This window comes from Papio anubis, chromosome 14 (genome assembly GCF_008728515.1).
Source record: "Papio anubis isolate 15944 chromosome 14, Panubis1.0, whole genome shotgun sequence".
NCBI lineage: Eukaryota > Metazoa > Chordata > Mammalia > Primates > Cercopithecidae > Papio > Papio anubis.
In genome coordinates, this window is record NC_044989.1 from 69,982,840 (window position 1) to 70,002,168 (window position 19,329).

Below are 19,329 nucleotides of genomic sequence, written 5' to 3' on the forward strand. Positions count from 1 at the left end.
TGTAAAGCCGGTCTGACAACTGATCCTCTGTGTGAATCAGTCTCTCTCCCTCTCTCTCTCTCTCTGATGCTCTGCTTGTAGGGTATTCTATTTGTCCCCACCATTCTTCTAGAAATGCACATCCTTCAGTTCTGGACATTTTCTTGAATTACTTCATTCGTTGTTGATTTTTACCCTGTGTTTTCTTCTGTTTTCTCTTCCTGAATTTTCTATTGTCCATCTATTAAAAATATTTTTGTTTTGTTGTTCTTCCTGAAATATTTCCTTGCCTTTATCTTCCAACTCTTCCATTGAATAATTGATATATTTACCATTTTTTAAATTTTAACAGTACTTTTTTGTCCCTTAAATATTTCTCTTTAACGTTTTCTCCTTACATGGTTTCTGTTTCCTTCAGTGCTGCTTATTTGGTTGGTTTACTCTCTATATTTCATCTTCAAGTCTTTCCTTAACATTTGATAATCCTTGGTTATCCATATTTAAAACCGGGAATTTGAGGCTGTGCATGGAATTCCAGGCTGGGATCACACCTGGAACCCCAGTACTTTAGGAGGCGGAGGTGGGCAGATTGCTTGAGCCCAGGAGTTTGAGACCAACATGGACAACATGGCAAAACCCCATCTCTACGAAACACAAAAATTAGCCGGGTGTGGTGGTGCGTGCCTGTAGTCCCAGCTACTTGGGAGGCTAAGGTGGGAGAATCGCTTGAACCTGGGAGGTGGAGTTTGCAGTGAGGTGTGATCCTGCCACTGGACTCCAGCCTGGGCACAGAGCAAGACCGTGTCTCAAAACAAATACAAAATAAAACTGAGGATTTGAAAAGCTGATTGGAAATAGTGCTTAGGTATAACTTATTGACTAGAAGGGACACTAGAGGGTGAACCTCAAAAGTTGATTTCCTTAGACCTGGACTTGTCAGAATTCCCCAGAGAAGATGCTTTCAGTGTTCTGCATAGGAGGCAAAAACTGATCACTTGTATTGGAGGACCCAGTTCCAGAGAGACCCAGGGGAGAAGCTTAATCATTTTTCACTCGTTTATTTGCTGTCCCTCTTCCAAAGGTTTAGTGCTGTTGTCCCCTGTACTATTTTCTTGTCTTCCAGGGTTTACGCCCTGAAGATCTCATCCTCTCATCAGTGCTGAACTCTGTCTCTCAGCCTTGCCCTGTGTTCCCCCAGAGGAGGAACTCTAAGGTACTTTTTGCAACCACTTCCTGAGCCTTTTGAAGACTCAGTGATATGGATCAGGTTTGTTCTCAACTCTCTCTGCTACTGGCTTTTGACACTACCTCCTCTGATCTGCTAAATCATTTTTCACTCGTTTACTTGCTGTCCCTCTTCCAAAAGTTTAGTGCTGTTGTCCCCTGTACTATTTTCTTGTCTTCATGGGTTTATGCCCTGAAGGTCTCATCTTCTTCTTTGGAACAACAACCATGTACATGTCAAGTCTCCATTCTCTACCCTTTGTGTCTATGATCTCATCTGTTATCATTTTCTTTTTCTTTTTCTTTTTTTTTTTGAGACAGAGTCTCACTCTGTTGCCCAGGCTGGAGGCTCGATCTCGGCTCACTGCAACTTCCGCCTCCCAGGTTCAACAATTCTTTTGCCTCAACCTCCCAATTAGCAGGGGATTACAGGCACTCACCACCGCACCTGGTGAATTTTTGTATTTTTAGTAGAGACGGGGTTTCACCATGTTGGCTAAGCTGGTCTTGAACTCCTGACCTTTCAGGTGATCCACCCACCTTGGCCTTCCAAAGTACTGGGATTACAGATATGAGTCACCATACGGCCCCCCCCCCTTTTTTTTTTTTTAAGACAAGGTTTTTTTGTTTGTTTGTTTATTTTGTTTTGAGATGGAGTCTTGCTCTGTTGCCCAGGCTGGATTACAGTGGCACAATCTCAGCTCACTGCAGCCTCTGCCCGCCGGGTTCCAGTGATTCTCCTGCCTCAGCCTCCTGAGTAGCTGGAATTACAGGCACATGCCACCACACCCGGCTGATTTTTTTTTTTTTTTTTTGAGATGGAATCTCACTCTGTCACCCAGGCTGGAGTGCAGTGGCACGATCTCGGCTCACTGCAAGCTCTACCTCCTGGGTTCACGCCATTCTTCTCCCTCAGCCTCCTGAGTAGCTGGGACTACAGGCGCCAGTCACCACGCCCAGCTAATTTTTTGTATTTTTTAATAGAGACGGGGTTTCACCATGTTAGCCAGAATGGTCTCCATCTCCTGACCTCGTGATCCACCTGCCTTGACCTCCCAAAGTGCTGGGATTACAGGCATGAGCCACCATGCCCGGCCCAGAATTTAAAACTACATTAGAAGCAGTGAAAAACTGAGTGACCTGGACAGCAAACTTGAGAAGCTCTCTCAGAAAGTAGAGGAAAAGAACAAAGAGATGACGATGTTAGCCAGGCATGGTTCCATGTGCCAAGAGTCCTACCCACTTGGGAGAATGAGGCAAGAGTATTGCTTGAGCCCGGGAACTCAAGGTTACAGTAAACTATGATCACACCACTGCACTCCACCCTGGGGGACACAGCAAGGCGTAGTTTTGTTTTCTTGGAGATATTCATTACCTGGTCTAGTTTCTTTTGATTCTTACTTGTCTTACTGCCAGCTCTCCCTTTCTACCTCAATCTGTATATTATCTCTTTTTAAGTATCTATTTGTCTTTTTGTTTGTTTGTTTGTTTGTTTTTTGGAGACAGAGTCTCACTCACTCTGTTGCCCAGGCTAGAGTGCAGTGGTGTGATCTCAGCTCATTCCAGCCTCAGCGTCCTGGATTCAAGCAATCCTGTCTCAGCCTCCAAAAGCACTGGGATTACAGGCATGAGCCACTGTATTCTCGGCCTTTTTATTGAATTTTTATTGCAAACATAAAGTGGATTTTTTTTTTAGATGAAATCTCACTCTGTCACCCAGGTTAGAGGGCAGTGGCGCAATCTCAGCTCACTGCAACCTCTGCCTCCCAGGTTCAAGAGATTCTCCTGCCTCAGCCTCCCAAGAAGCCGGGACTACAGGCCCATGCCCAGCTAATTTTCTGTATTTTTATTAGAGACAGGGTTTTGCCATGTTGGCAAGGCTGGCCTCGAACTCCTGACCTCAAGTGATCCACCCGCTTCAGACTCTCAAAGTGCTGGGATTACAGACGTGAGCTACCACGCCCAGCCTCTTCCTCATCTTGAGTGTTGTGTTTTCTTGTTATATGCTGTAGAATCTTCTCATAAACCTATGAGATGGTTGTAATTTTTTTCTGTTTACTCATCCTTAGATGAGCAGTGCTGCTGAGTCAATCTTTTTCTTTTAAGGAATTTTAATAGGTTGTTGGGAGAAGCTTAGGGACCTCTAGTCAGATGGCTTTTTAAATTAGAACTTAGCCTTTTCATTTTGAAAACCGGTTGTGTTGACTGGAATGGGCACATTAAAGAATTGAACTAAGGCTGGGTGTGGTGGCTCATGCCTGTGATCCCAGCACTTTGGGAGGCTGAGGCAGGCTGATCACTTGAGGTCAGGCGTTCGAGACCAGCCTGGCCAACATAGTGAAACCTTGTCTCTACTAAAAATACAAAAATTAGTCAGGCATGATGGCAGGTGCCTGTAATCCCAGCTACTCGGGAGGCTGAGGCAGGAGAATCAGTTGAACCCAGGATGTGGAGGTTGTAGTGAACCCAGAGAGCGCCACTGCACCCTAGCCCGGGTGACAGAGCAAGATTTCATCCCCCGCAAAAAAGAAAGAATTGAACTAAGATGTCCTTGTTATACTTGACATAAAATACGGAGTGGGGTTCCTGAAATGGTCAGAGAGAGCAGTACAAATGTTCCTGCCCTATCCTTAGTGAGACATGTATTCTTAAGATCTTTCTCCCTTAGTTCACAGCCTCTTAGTTGGATGTCCCTGTGTCACAGAACACATTTTGGCTATGGGGTGTGATCTGTGTCTGAGGAAAAACAAGAAGCTACACATCATCCACACAGGAGCCAGATCTGGAACTCTGGATTCAGTTCTTCAGGACTATTTGAACAAACAATCACTAAACACTAGAGTAAAGGATGTCCTACTAGAAGTCTTATTCTGACTCCAAAACCATGCTACTCAAAGTGTTGATCCACAGACCAGTGCCGATCCTTGAACTTTGTTTGTTACTGGTCCACAGTTAGATAAGTACAGAAATGGAGAATAGACACGTGCAGTATATGTAAATTATATATAACTTACAGTCCAATTGAGATGCTTTGGGAGTGAAAGGGGGGACAATGAAAATTATGCTAGGACAAAAATCATTAACTAAACGGTCCAGGTAAACTGGAACATATAGTCACCTCATCCTTAGATTTCACCAGCAGTAGAGTCCTGGGGACACATGAACGAAATGCCCTCCTGCATTTCTCTGTTCCTGAGAGGAAAATACCCTCATTCCCGAATCCCAGCCTCCATACACTTCTTAGCATAGCCTAGCAATTACCCCGGGCCCCTTGTGACACCATTTCCTAAACCAGCCTTGGAAACTAATTTATGATTGGACACTATGTCTTTCCCTCTTGCCTAGGCTGAGAACTCTAACAGTGACTGCCTTTCCCCTAGAAGGTATTTTGGAGGGCCAGGCACCAGTCCTTAGCCGTGCCTCCTTGTGAAGTCTTAAAATATGATGCTTGGTTCCATATGAAATTTAAAGTAGTTTTTTTCTAATTCTGTGAAGAAAGTCAACGGAAGCTTGATGGGGATAGCATTGAATCTATACATTACTTTCGGTAGTATGACCATTTTCACAATATTGATTCTTTCTATCTATGAACATGGAATGTTTTTCCATTTGTTTGTGTCCTCTCTTATTTCCTTGAGCAGTGGTTTGTAGTTCTCCTTGAAGAGATCCTTTACATCCCTTGTAAGTTGTATTTCTAGGTATTTTATTCTCTTAGTAGCAATTATGAATGGGAGTTCACTCATGATTTGGTTTTCTGTTTGTCTGTTATTGGTGTATAGGAATGCTTGTGATTTTTGCACATTGATTTTATATCCTGAGACTTTGCTGAAGTTGCTTATCAGCTTAAGGAGATTTTGGGCTGAGACGATGGGGTTTTCTAAATATACAATCATGTCATCTGCAAACAGAGACAATTTGACTTCCTCTCTTCCTATTTGAATACTCTTTATTTCTTTCTCTTGCCTGATCGCCCTGGCCAGAACTTCCAATACTATGTTGAATAGGAGTGGTGAGAGAGGGCATCCCTGTCCTGTGCCGGTTTTCAAAGGAAATGCTTCCAGCTTTTGCCCAGTCAGTATGATATTGGGTGTGGGTTTGTCATAAATAGCTCTTATTATTTTGAGATACGTTCCATCAATACCTAGTTTATTGAGAGTTTTTAGCATGAAGGGGTGTTGAATTTTATCGAAGGCCCTTTCTGAATGTATTGAGACAATCATGTGATTTTTGTCATCGGTTCTGTTTATGTGATGGATTATGTTTATTGATTTGCATATGTTGAACCAGCCTTGCATCCCAGGGATGAAGCTGACTTGATCGTGGCAGATAAGTTTTTTGATGTGCTGCTAGATTCGGTTTGCCAGTATTTTACTGAGGATTTTTGGATAGCCAAGACAATCCTAAGCAAAAAGAACAAAGCTGGAGGCATCACACTACCTGACTTCAAACTATGCTACAAGGCTACAGTAACCAAAACAGCATAGTACTGGTACCAAAACAGATATATAGACCAATGGAACAGAACAGAGGCCTCAGAAATAACACAACACATCTACAACCATCTGATCTTTGACAAACCTGACAAAAACAAGCAGTGGGGAAAGGATTCCCTATTTAATAAATGGTGATGGGAAAACTGGCTAGCCATATGCAGAAAACGGAAACTGGGCCCCTTCCTTACACCTTGTATTATACAAAGATTAACTCAAGATGGATTAAAGACTTAAATGTAAGACCTAAAACCATAAAAACCCTAGAAGAAAACCTAGGCAATACCATTCAGGACAGAGGCCTGGGCAAAGACTTCATGACAATAACACCAAAAGCAATGGCAACAAAAGCCAAAATTGACAAATGGAATCTAATTAAACTAAAGAGCTTCTGCACAGCAAAAGAAACTATCATCAGAGTGAACAGGCAACCTACAGAATGGGAGAAAATTTTTGCAATCTATCCATCTGACAAAGGGCTAATATCCAGAATCTATAAGGAACTTAAATGAATTTACAAGAAAACAACAGACAACTCCATCAAAAAGTGAGTGAAGGGTATGAACAGACACTTCTCAAAAGAAGACATTTATGCAGCCAACAAACATACAAAAAAAAAGCTCATCATCACTGGTCATTAGAGAAATGCAAATCAAAACCACAATGAGATACCATCTCATGCCAGTTAGAATGGCAGTCATTAAAAAGTCAGGAAACGGCCGGGCACGGGGGCTCAAGCCTGTAATCCCAGCACTTTGGGAGGCCAAGACGGGCAGATCACGAGGTCAGGAGATCGAGACAATCCTGGCTAACACAGTGAAACCCGGTCTCTACTAAAAAATACACACCAAAAAAAAACTTGCCGGGCGAGGTGGTGGGCGCCTGTAGTCCCAGCTATTCGGGAGGCTGAGGCAGGAGAATGGCGTGAACCCGGGAGGCGGAGCTTGCAGTGAGCTGAGATCCGGCCACTGCACTCCAGCCTGGGCAACCGAGCGAGACTCCATCTCAAAAAAAAAAAAAAAAAGTCAGGAACAACAGATGCAGGAGAGGATGTGGAGAAAGAGCAACGGTTTTACACTGTTGGTGGGAGTGTAAATTAGTTCTACCATTGTGGAAGACAGTGTGGTGATTCCTCAAGGATCTAGAAACAGAAATACCATTTGACCCAGCAATCCCATCACTGGGAATATACCCAAAGGATTATAAATCATTTCACTATAAAAACACATGCACACGTATGTTTATTGCAGCACTGTCCACAATAGCAAAGACTTGGAATCAACCCAAATGCCCATCAATGATAGACTGGATAAAGAAAATGTGGCACATTTACACCATGGAATACTATGCAGTCATAAAAAAAGATAAGTTCATGTCATTTGCAGGGACATGGATGAAACTGGAAACCATCATTCTCAGCAAACTAACACAGGAACAGAAAACCAAACACCACATGTTGTCACTCGTAAGTGGGAGTTGAACTATGAGAACACATGGACACAGGGAGGGGAACATCACACACAGGGGCCTGTCGGGGGGTAGGGAGCTAGGGGAGGGATAGCATTAGGAGAAATACCTAATGTAGATGACGGGTTGATGGGCGCAGCAAACCACCATGGCACGTGTATACCTGTGTAACAAACCTGCACGTTCTGCACGTGTATCCCAGAACTTAAAGTGTAATTTAAAAAAATATACATGATGCTTGGTCATAACTACTGAACTACTGAATACAGTATTGACCCCAGTTCATTAGAAACTTCAGAGTTTAGTGCTTCTCTGCACATATTTTCCAAATACAACATACAGCAGTTTTTGTTGTTGTTGTTGTTGTTGGAGTCTCATTCTGTCCCCCAGGATAGAGTTTAGTGGCCTGATTTCCTTTTACTGCAACCTCCGCCTCCTGGATTCAAGCTATTCTCCTCCCTAAGCCTCCTGAGTAGCTGGGACTACAAGCATGCGCCACCACGCCCAGCTAATTTTTGTAGTTTTAGTAGAGATGGGGTTGCACCATGTTGGCCAGGCTGGTCTTGTACTCCTGACCTCAGGTGATCTGCCTGCCTCAGTCTCCCAAAGTGCTGAGATTACAGGTGTGAGCCACTGCACCTGGTCATTAGTTCTTGCTGGTGAAACAGGAGGGCAGAGATTAGGCCACAGTAGAAATATACAGCCTTTCAGCTGGAAACAACTGTGAAATATCATACACTGTGAACTATTACAGTGGCTTTCCAATGTTTTTGCTGATACAATCACTACATTAATTTTTTTTTTTTGAGATGGAGTCTCTCTGCTGTCCAGGCTGGAGTGCAGTGGTACAATCTTGGCACACTGCAACTCCGCCTCCTGGGTTCAAGCGATTCTCCTGCCTCAGCCTCCCAAGTAGCTGGCATTACAGGTGCCCGCCACCACGCCCTAATTTTTGTATTTTGAGTAGAAACGGGGTTTCACTGTTTTGGCCAGGCTGGTCTCGAACTCCTGACCTTGTGATCCACCCACCTCGACCTCCCAAAGTGCTAGGATTACAAGCATGAGCCACCGTGCCTGGCACACTACATTAATTTTTAACACCTTGTACTCTCTCATATATTTTAAAGTTGACACATAGAAATTTCATCACAACTCTAAATAATTACAAAGGATATAATTTTTGGCATCTTATAAATAAAAGAAAACTTATATTACTATTTTTATGTATGCAATGGAGACTAAATATCACATATTCGATGGACTATATTCACCATCATCATACTTATTCTCCAACAGTTAGAAATTTCACGTTATTGCTTTTTCTACTAGAACATATATTTTTGCCTCCCCAAATATTTTATTCTAAAGTAATAATTTTATGCTGGGAATTCTTCTATTGGTTTTATATTATAATTCTCTATGATCAAATATGGATATATCTTTAAATTTAAGCTTTTAACTTCCTGTGAGTATAAGTCTCTAAGTGTTAAAATTTTTCTTCTGAATTGATTTATGCTACTTATTAACTTTATACAATTGATTAGAACAATATATGTATAATACAAATTTTGATAAACAAAAAATAAAAACATACTGGAAATGCATTTATTCACAAGGTGAATGGGGATTTAAAAATTTTTGTTCACTAATTCTATCAATTCTATGCCTATTTAAAAATTTTTTATAGATATAAGCATTGGGGTAACTTGTTCAGTATATAAGTGGATGAGGCTTGAAGAAGTTCCCTTTAATACTATTACTTATTTCTTTGCACTCCTGAGATATAAGCAAAAATATTCAAAGGTTTTATTTTCAAAAATTATTCTTAAAAATGTATCAACTTGAACAATCCTCTTTAAATTCCATCAAAAAAAAAAAAAAATAGGGCACAGTGGCACACACCTGTAATCCCAGCACTTTGAAAGATCACTTGAGCACGGGAGTTGGAGACCAGCCTCACCAACATGGCAAAAACCTGTCTCTACTAAAACTACAAAAAAATTAGCTTGGCGTGGTGGCGCACTCCTGTAATCCCAGCTACTTGGGAGACTGAGGCAGGAGAATTGCTTGAGCCTGGGAGGCAGAGGCTGCAGTGAACTGAGATTTGCATCACTGCACTCCAGCCTGGGTGACACAGCAAGGCTCTGTCTCAAAAAATAAATAAATAAATAAATATAAAAATAAAAAGCAAACAATAGAAACCGCTCCTTGCAGAAATTTATTCCCCAGCTGTTGAGGCTGTTCATACCCTCACTTTCTAGGAAAGATATCAAAACAATTACACCAAGATTTAACAAATGACAGCTATTATTTCTCTTAGAGGTACGTTGTTTAACCCAGGATTCTCAGAGAGAGTTCAGAAAATAGAAATAATGTTCATTTCAAAGCACCTTTTCAATACAATTATTTCTTGGTAAAATGCTGTTCTTATAATGTGATTTAAATTTATTTTTATTTATTTATTTATTTACTTTTTTTTTGAGATGGAGTCTTGCTCTGTCGCCCAGGCTGGAGTGCAGTGGTGCCATCTCGGCTCACTGCAACCTCCGCTTCCCTGGTTCAAGCGATTCTCCTGCCTCAGCCTCCTGAGTAGCTGGGACTACAGGTGGGCGTCACCTCGCCTAGCTAATTTTTTTTGCATTTTCAGTAGAGACGGGGTTTCACCATGTTGCTCAGGCTGGTCTTGAACTCCTGACCTCGTGATCCACCTGCCTTGGACTCCCAAAGTGCTGGGATTACAGGCGTGAGTCACCATGCCTGGCCAATCTAAATTTATTTTTGTCAAACCTGAGGAGATGCAGATTTTGCTCATTTAGTTTATGAAAACAGATCTAGTTAGTAAAGGCAGTCCTATTTGTGAAACAAACCAGGTAAATCAGGGTTACTTTGTGAAAAAAAGTCTAACTTCTTTTTTGTCTAAGTTGATTTGCAATACAAATATGTGTTCATATATGTTTCAAGAAAGATTATAAACCAATGGAAAATAAATTAGAGATAGCATCTAGAAACATTAGTAACGACAAGATGAAAGTTAGACTGCTCTAGTGTAATTAGCTTCTCCACTTTATGTTATAAACCAAGATGAAAAGAATATGCTATTTATTACTTATTTTGAAACAATGCACTAAAATGTGTCACTAAAGTTACAAGTAAGTCATTAAGTGAGGAGTGTTATAAAAGGCATTGTATGCTTTTCTTATTTATTTACTTTTTTATTATCTCTTCTTTTAGAGACAAGGTCTTATTCTGTTGCCTAGGCTGGAGTGCAGTGGTGTGATCAATAGCTCACTGCAGCCTTGAACTCCTAGGCTCAAGTGATGCTTTTGTTACTATGTATGGCATATGTCAAATACAAGTATTTGGTTTTCAGAATAGTTAAGTAAGAATCATGTATAAAAATCAGCAATAGAGCAGGGCATGGTGGCTCACACCTGTAATCCTAGCTCTTTGGGAGGCTGTGGCAGGAGGATTGCTTGAGGCCAGGAGTTCGAGACCAGTCTGGGCAACAAGGTGAGATTTTAAACGTATAGCTTTCATGCTTGCAAGAAAGAAATGTAAGTTGGCAGGTGACAGAAAGGAAGCAGGTCTTGAAATCAGAGGGAAAAGATTCCAGCTATCATTGCAATTGCTGGGGGTAATGGGTGCTCGGGAGAAGATGCCGTAAGTCAAGAACTTGGATTTTAAGGCATACCTAGGAATAAAGCACCTAGTCCTGGGCCTGCTACAGACAGATAATCCTGTGTGAAGCTGGAACTCTCAAAGAGTGGCACCCTCAGTGAAAGGAAACATAGAAAAAAATCTACTCACCAGCCCAGAGAGGTGACAAGAAAATAGACATTTTCTTGTCTATCTGTATGTATGCATGTATGTATGTATGTATGTATTTATTGTCTGTCTTTATATATGCAGAAGAAAGAGTAAGAAAAAAGAATTTCTGCGGAGTCATTAAAAACCCAGACCTGCTTTTCACATTGCTTTTGACTTTGTTTTATACTCTCCTTGTGGTCAAGAAACCCTTAAATTAAGAAGTTAACATAAAAATTGATTCTGGGCCAATGGTAAACCCTAGAGGCACTTACAGGAGCAAACGTAACATCACTGTGGATACTCCTTCAACCAAGGTCACGTGAAGGTCTCATGGACTAAAACAAATCAGTGTAAAAAAGAGTTCATAGGAAAACAGCATAAAACACAAGAAAAAAAAAAATCACCCATGAGCTCAGTTAAGAGAACAAAACAAGAGCATTGGAGCCTTAAAATCCTGAAATATTAGACTAACATTCTAAAAGGTGATATAAAATAAATATTGTTTAAAATAATTACAAATGAAATCAGAAATCAAAACCCTATGATTAGGAAAAAGAGTGTATGAAGAAACAACAGGTAAATCTAGAGAACTACCAAAGGGAAATTTTAGAAATGAAAGACATAATCACCGAAATTTAAAGCAAATGGTTAAATAGCAGATAAGACACAATGAAAGAGAAAGAACCAATTAACTAGAAGATAAATCTGAGGCTATTTGCCAGAAGGGGGAGAGAGAGAGAGAGAGAGAGAGAGAGAGAGAGAATGAGTGAAAAGTTGACATATGGAAGACAGGAACATACTTAAAATAGAAGGGAGACATAAGACAGATAATAGAAGGGAGGGGGCAAATGACAATGACTGAGAATGTCCAGGACCAAAAAAAGATGTAACTCTTCAAATTCCAGAAGTATAAGTCCTAAAAGCATAAAGAAAAGCAAATCCACATATAGCTACATTTACTGACAAAGACATGCAGACGGACTTAAAAACTCAAAGAGAGGAAATATAGATTACTCACAAGGAAACAGCAATTAGACAGACAGAAGACTTCTCATGGCAACAATATAGGCCAGAAACAAAGGATTAATGTCTTCAAAGTGGGTAGGAAAATATAAAAATAAAACTAGAATTCTGTACCCAGCTAAGCATACTTGAAGCATAAGATGAAATAAAGGAAGCTTCAGATAAAAAAAAAAAAAATGCTGAGAAAATTTAAACTCATAGACCCTTCCTAAAGGAGCTACTAAAATTTGTATTTCAGAGTGAAGAAAATCAAACTGAGGAAGAAATGCAATGCAAGAAACTATTATTAAATGAAAAAGAGTAACAAGGCACAGTGGCTCATTCCTATAATCCCGGCACTTTGGGAGGCTGAGGCAGGAGGATTGCTTGAGCCCAGGAGTTTAAGACCACCCTGTGCAAGATGATGAGACCCCAGCTCTAGAAAAAGCAATGCAGTGAGCTATGATTACAGTGAGTTATGATCTTGCCACTGCACTCCAGCCTGGGTGACAGAGTAAGGTAGATCTCAAAAATTTTTTAAATCTCACAAGGACAAGGGAAGAAGAGAGAAAAAATAATAAGAGTTTGGAACCTGGAAAGTACATGGACAGGTGATAACTGACTTAGCAGACCTGAGAAAGCTGACTTTCAAACCAGAAGTAGGGAAAACCAAGAAGCAACATGACAGTAGAATTTCTTGGGATAAGAGAGTTTTTTGCACTGGATGCGTCTGAAAGTGGGTGTGTAGGGGAGACTAAACCCAGGACGATTTCTTGTAAGTCTGTACAAGAAGCAGTGAGCCTCCCCAACACTGCACAGTGGCCACTGCTCCTCTTCCGCCAGGGCGGATGATTGGACGCATGTCCTCTGAAGAATCATGCAGGGCTCTCTGGAATGGGGACACCAGATGTAGTCGAGGTGTTCTGGTTGTCTAAGTTTGCCTAAAAACCACCCCAACACTTGAAGATGACTTAAAACAATGACCATTATATCTCATGATTTTCTGGGTCTGAATTTGAACTGAGCAATTCTTCTGTTCCACCTGGCATCAAGAAAGGTCACTTGGTGTTATCCAGCTGGCAGATGGGCCAGTCTGGAGAACTCACATATTGGGTACCATGATAAGAAGAGCTGGAAGGTTGGTCTCAACTGGCACTGTCAACTAGAGCATCTACACATGCCCTCTTCACATGGCAGGCTCAGAGTCAGATTTCCTTCATGGAGGCTCAGGGTTTCCAGAAATGATACTCCAAGACATCCGGGCAGAAGTTACAAGGCTTCTTATTATGCAAGCTTGGAAGCTGATGCATGTTATTTCTGTTGCATTCTATAAGTCATGCCTGTCACTAGGGCCAGCCTAGATTTGAGGGAAGGGGATTAGGCTCCATCTCTGAGTGGGCATGGGTGGGAGGGTGCAAAGAACTTGCAGCCATCTTTCATCAAGGCCAAGAGATGAACACAAGACTAGGGCTACTGTACTGAAATTGAAGAGCCACATGAAACTTAAGATGATGTTTACTGAGCTGCTTGGTATTCTTCCCACTTGGCTCCTAGAACTCTGGCAGCCAGGACCAAACTCACTAAGATGGAGAGTTTGGAATACTCTTCTCTGGGGAATCTAAGAGGAAAGACCTGAAGAGATGTAATCATTTATGCAATGAAACTGGAGGAACCTGTTAGTCAACTCACCCTTGTCAAGCCCCACCCACTTACACACGCACTCAGGGCTTCCAGGCAGCTTTGCAGATCTCACTCTTAGGTTTGCGAGATAAAATACAGGACACTTAGTTAAATTTGATTTTCAGTGAAACACCAAGTAATGTTATACTAAAATATAAAATGCTCATGTACTATAAGTGTGTCCTAAATACTGAATGAGACACACCTATACTAAAAATTGTTTGTTGTTTATCTAAAATTCAAATTTAACCAGATGTCCTGGTTTCTTTTTCTTTTCTTTCATTCCTTTTTTTTTTTTTTTTGCTAAATATGGCACACTTAAATAAGAGCAGAGAGCCAAAGGTCATCACAATATAAGGGAAGGATCTGACAATAAAGATAGAATCCAAAACACACTAACAAGGAAAACAAAATGAGGAAGAAAAAGACTATGAGGAGAAGAAAACTTTGAGAAATCTACTATTGAGCTTCTCTGAGAAAGATCAGATAAAACAGAAATGCTGGGCATGGTGACATAAGACTGTAGTCCCTGTATTCTCCACAGGCTGAGGTGGGAGAATTGCTTGAGCCTGGGTTGAGGTTGTAGTGTGCTATTATCATGCCTGTGAACAGCCACTGCACTCTAGCCTGGGTGACATAGAAAGACCCTGTGTCAATAAAAAAAGAATAAGTACTCTAAAAAATGAACACTCAGAGAACCAAATGGAGTTCTTTTAAATTAAAAATCCGACAGCAAAAACGAAAAACTCAGCAGAATGTTAACAAGATAAAGTTAGAAAATATCCTAGAATGCATAGGCGAAAGGCAAAGAGAAGGGAAAGAAATAAGAAAGGGTAAGATCAGAAAGCCAGCCCTGGACATCTGGGAAACAGGGGAAGAAATGAATTAGATAATTTAATTACATATTTTGAGAACTAAAGAGCATGAATTTCCACATTGAAAGTGCTCACTGAGTACAGTGCAATGGACAAAACCAGAACCACAGCAAGGCACATTGTGATAAAACTTCAGAAGACTGTGGACATAGACAAGATCTTACAAGTACCCAGGAGGAAATGAAGTTTCACATAAAGGATCCAGAATCAGAATGGCATCTGATTTCTCAGTAGCAACGCATGAAACTGAAAGATAATGGAATAATGTATTTAGAATCTGAGGGAAAATAACTTCCAACATAGATTCTCATACCCATCAAAATGTAAAGCGTGGGGGTAAATGGATTTCAGACACGTACAATTTCAAAATATTTATCTCCCATGTACCTTTTCTCAAGAAGCTTTCAGATGGTGAAAGCTTTTCCACCAAAATAAGGACATAAACCAAGAAAGCTTGTGTGTGTGTGTGTGTGTGTGTGTGTGTGTGTGTTTTAATGGATAGCAGAATGAACAACTGAAAATTGAATGGTGGGAAGGGTAATAAGCTAACACTATAGTTACAGCTTTCTAATTTTTCTTTTTTTTTTTTTTTTTTTTTTTTTTTTAGACGGAGTCTCGCTCTGTCGCCCAGGCTGGAGTGCTGTGGCCGGGTCTCAGCTCACTGCAAGCTCCGCCTCCCGGGTTCCCGCCATTCTCCTGCCTCAGCCTCCCGAGTAGCTGGGACTACAGGCGCCCGCCACCTCGCCCGGCTAGTTTTTTGTATTTTTTTAGTAGAGACGGGGTTTCACCGTGTTAGCCAGGATGGTCTCGATCTCCTGACCTCGTGATCCGCCCGTCTCGGCCTCCCAAAGTGCTGGGATTACAGGCTTGAGCCACCGCGCCCGGCCAATTTTTCTTAACTGTAGAGTACACCTAACATTTACTTACTATGTGCACTTACTATGTGCCAGTCACTGTTCTAGGTGCTTCACATCAATGGTATCAATCAGTTAATCTTCACAACAGCACTATCAGTTAGATTCTTGCATAGAGTAGGTGTCAATAAGTATTACTATTGATGGTATACAATTGTCATTAATTCAACAAGTCACATTAAACTTCCTGCGGCAGACTGTATTTTTCAAAATTGGTTGCAATAATATGTTCAATCCTATGTGCTCTTCCAAAAACCCTACCCCCCACCTCAATCAAGAGATGGCATCTATGTCCTTTCCCCTTGAACACAGGTAGGCTTCTTGGATGGTTTTCTGTGACTGCACCTCTAAAGTAATGCTACGTTGGCCAGGTGCAATGGCTCATGCCTGTAATCCCAGCACTTTGGGAGGCTGAGGCAGACAGATCACTTGAGTTCAGGAGTTCAAGACCAGCCTGGCCAACATGGCAAAACCCCATGTCTACTAAAAATACAAAAATCAGCTGAGTGTTGTGGTATGCACCTGTAATCCCAGCTACTCAGAAGGATGAGACAGGAGAATTGCTTGACCCTGGGAGGCAGAGGTTGCAGTGAGCCAAGAAGATTACACCACTGCACTCCAGCATGGACTGAATAGGTATTTCTGCAAAGAAGGTACATACATGGCCAACAAACACATGAAAAGATGCTAAACATCATTGATTATTAGGGAAATGCATACCAAAGCCACACTGAGATACTACTTTTCAGCCATTAGGGTAGTTGTAATTGAAAAAAACAGACAATAACAAGTGTTGACAAAGATGTGGAGAAACTGGAACTCTCATACAATGCTGGTAGAAATGTAAAATGTGCAACTGGTGGAAAACAGTTTGCCAGTTTCTCAAAAGGTTAAACAGTATCACCAAATGACACAGGAATTCCAGTCATAGTGATATACCCAAGAGGAATAAAAGCATATGTCTGCAAAGAAAACATATACACAAATGTTCATAGCAGCATTATTCACAGTAGCTGAAAAGTGGAAACAACCAAAATGTACAGTAACTGATGAATGGATAAACAAAATATAGATTATTCATACAATGCAATATTATTCCACAATAAAAAAGAATTAAGTACTGATACATGCTACAACATGGATGAATCTTTAAAGCATTATGCTAAGTAAAAGACGCCAGTAACAAAGAACCACATAAAATATAAAACATCAGGCTGGGTGTGGTGGCTCATGCCTATAATCCCAGCACTTTGGGAGGCCGAGGTGGGAGGATCACCTGAGGCCAGGAGTTCGAGACCAACTTGGCCAACATGACGAGATCCTGTCTCTACTAAAAATACAAAAATTAGCTAAGTGTGGTGGTGAACACCTGTAGTTCCAGCTACTCAGGAGGCTGAGGTGTGAGAATCACTTGAACCTGGGAGGTGGAGGTTGAAGTGAGCTGAGATCACACCACTGTACTTCAGCCTGGGCAATAGAGTGAGACTCCATCTCAAAATAAAATAAAATAAAATAAGCAAGTCTATAGAGATAGAAAGTAGGTTAGTGGTTGCCTAGAGCTGTGGAGGCAGATAGGGTGGGAGGGAAATGAGAGAGACTGCTAATGGGTACAGGATTTTCTTTTGAGGTGATACAAGCATTCCAAAATTGATTGCGGTGATGATTGCACAACTCTGTGAATATACAAAAAACTATTGAATTGTACACTTCACACAGGTAAACCGGTATGTGAATATCTCGACAAAACTATTGAAAAAAAGAAAGAGATCCTTTTGTAGTTCATGGGCATAATGATTGGGTATTCACACACATGTGTGAGATGTGCCACACTCAAACCTTGTTATGACCTCAGCACATTACCCATCTGACCTGAAAAAAAAAGAAAAAAAGAAAAGTCCCATAAAGATGTTATAGATTGATTTAGTCTAACGTACAAAATACTCTGGCCTATCCATGTAGAACTGGGCAGGATACCCTGTGATGTGATGTAGGGGGATGCTGTGGCAACACTTATGTCAGTTCTTCTCTCTCTTTTTTGTCTCTTTTATACTTTTCTTCTCCTCTCCACACAGCATATTATCTATTCTTTGTTATCAGTTTTCTTTTTTTTTGTTGTTTTTTGAGACGGAGTCTTGCTCTGTCACCAGGCTGGAGTGCAGTGGCCGGATCTCAGCTCACTGCAAGCTCCGCCTCCCGGGTTCACGCCATTCTCCTGCCTCAGCCTCCGGAGTAGCTGGGACCACAGGCGCCCGCCACCTCGCCCGGCTAGTTTTTTGTATTTTTAGTAGAGACGGGGTTTCACTGGGTTAGCCAGGATGGTCTCGATCTCCTGACCTCATGATCCACCCGTCTCGGCCTCCCAAAGTGCTGGGATTACAGGCGTGAGCCACCACCCCCGGCCCATTATCAGTTTTCTATTGACCCAACAACGTGGATAACAAAGCGCCTGAAGACTCATTCTCATTGCTCCCAAGGTCATGGCAGCTGAGCCATTCTTCCTATCTAGATGGGACTTGCTGCTGCACCTGGAATCAGCAGTTGATCTCAGCTGGGCTCTCTCATGTATTGGGGATTGACTGGAACTTGTGGGACTAGGATGGTCTCTGCTTTTCTCCGCGTGTCTTTGCATTCCTCCAGTGGGCTAGCTGGGACAAGCCATCATGCTGGGGAAGAGATGCACTAGTGAGCATGCAGAAATGCACAGGTGCTTTTCAAGTCCCTGCTCGTCTCATGTCTGATAACATTCCATTGGCCTAAATACATTCCCAGAGGAATGTTCAGTAACAGGAGGAAGGGACAACAAAATTACAAAGCAAAGAGTGTGAAGCCAGGTAGCCTTTAATTGGGGCCATCAATACAATGCATGGACTGGTTTATAAGTTCATGCTTATCTGTTTTATAAACTCTAGGTTGTTTACTAAAGATTATGAATTCAGTTATTTCCCCCTCCAAGTGAAATTTTTTTTTATTTTTATTTGTTATTACAGAAGTATAAGGAATGAGTAAGAGAATATAGACAAGCTAAATGAAGACAAAGAAGTACGATATATAGCATGGTGGCTCACGCCTATAATCCCAGCACTTTAGGAGGCTGAGGTGGTAGGATTGCTTGAGCCCAGGAGTTAAGACCAGCCTGGGGCAACATAGTGAGACCCTGTCTCTACAAAAAATTTTTTTAAAAAACGTATGAATTGTCCCTTTCCTAGAGGCAATCACTCTTGAGATATAGTCTTCCAGATATTTCTCTCTACATTTATATATAGGTAAATATACACATATATGTCTTTCTCATTATATGTATGTATAGATACATACATATATGTGTATAATGATAAATATTAATTTAGAACCGTCATTTGATCTTGATGAAGTTAGGTTTCACTAAGTGATATGTAAAACGCACCTTCTGCATGTGGAAATTCATTGTCTCCAGGCACAGCCGTCTTATGCTGTATATAACTTCTGTCTGTGGAATGAGACACTTTGGCTTCTGATCAGGCTTGTCTTCTGGTATTCATGTGGTTGGTAATATTACCACATGTCCCACAAGATGGTAAACGTTGACACACAAACGTTATATAGTCATCATGTATTTTCTTGAGAAATTAAAATTATTTATTTAAACATATACGTTATTTCCATTCCTTTTGAGCCTTTTTTTTTTTTTTTTTTTTTTGAGACGGAGTCCTGCTCTGTCGCCGAGGCTGGAGTGCAGTGGCGCTATCTGGGCTCACTGCAAGCTCCGCCTCCCGGGTTCAGGCCATTCTCCTGCCTCAGCCTCCCGAGTAGCTGGGACTACAGGGCCGCCACCACTTTCATTTTTAGTAGAGACAGGGGTTTCACCCCGTGTTAGCCAGAATGGTCTCGAACCTCCTGACCTCGTGATCCGCC

The 19,329-nt window shown here is 41.3% G+C and overlaps 1 non-coding gene across 1 annotated transcript; it reads left to right on the forward strand.

The window, feature by feature from the left end:
- Positions 1–17,204: 17,204 nt before the first annotated feature.
- On the forward strand, positions 17,205–17,308 carry LOC116270440. Its single transcript, XR_004178475.1, has one exon. It is a non-coding gene; the product is annotated as a small nucleolar RNA U13 (small nucleolar RNA).
- Positions 17,309–19,329: the final 2,021 nt, after the last annotated feature.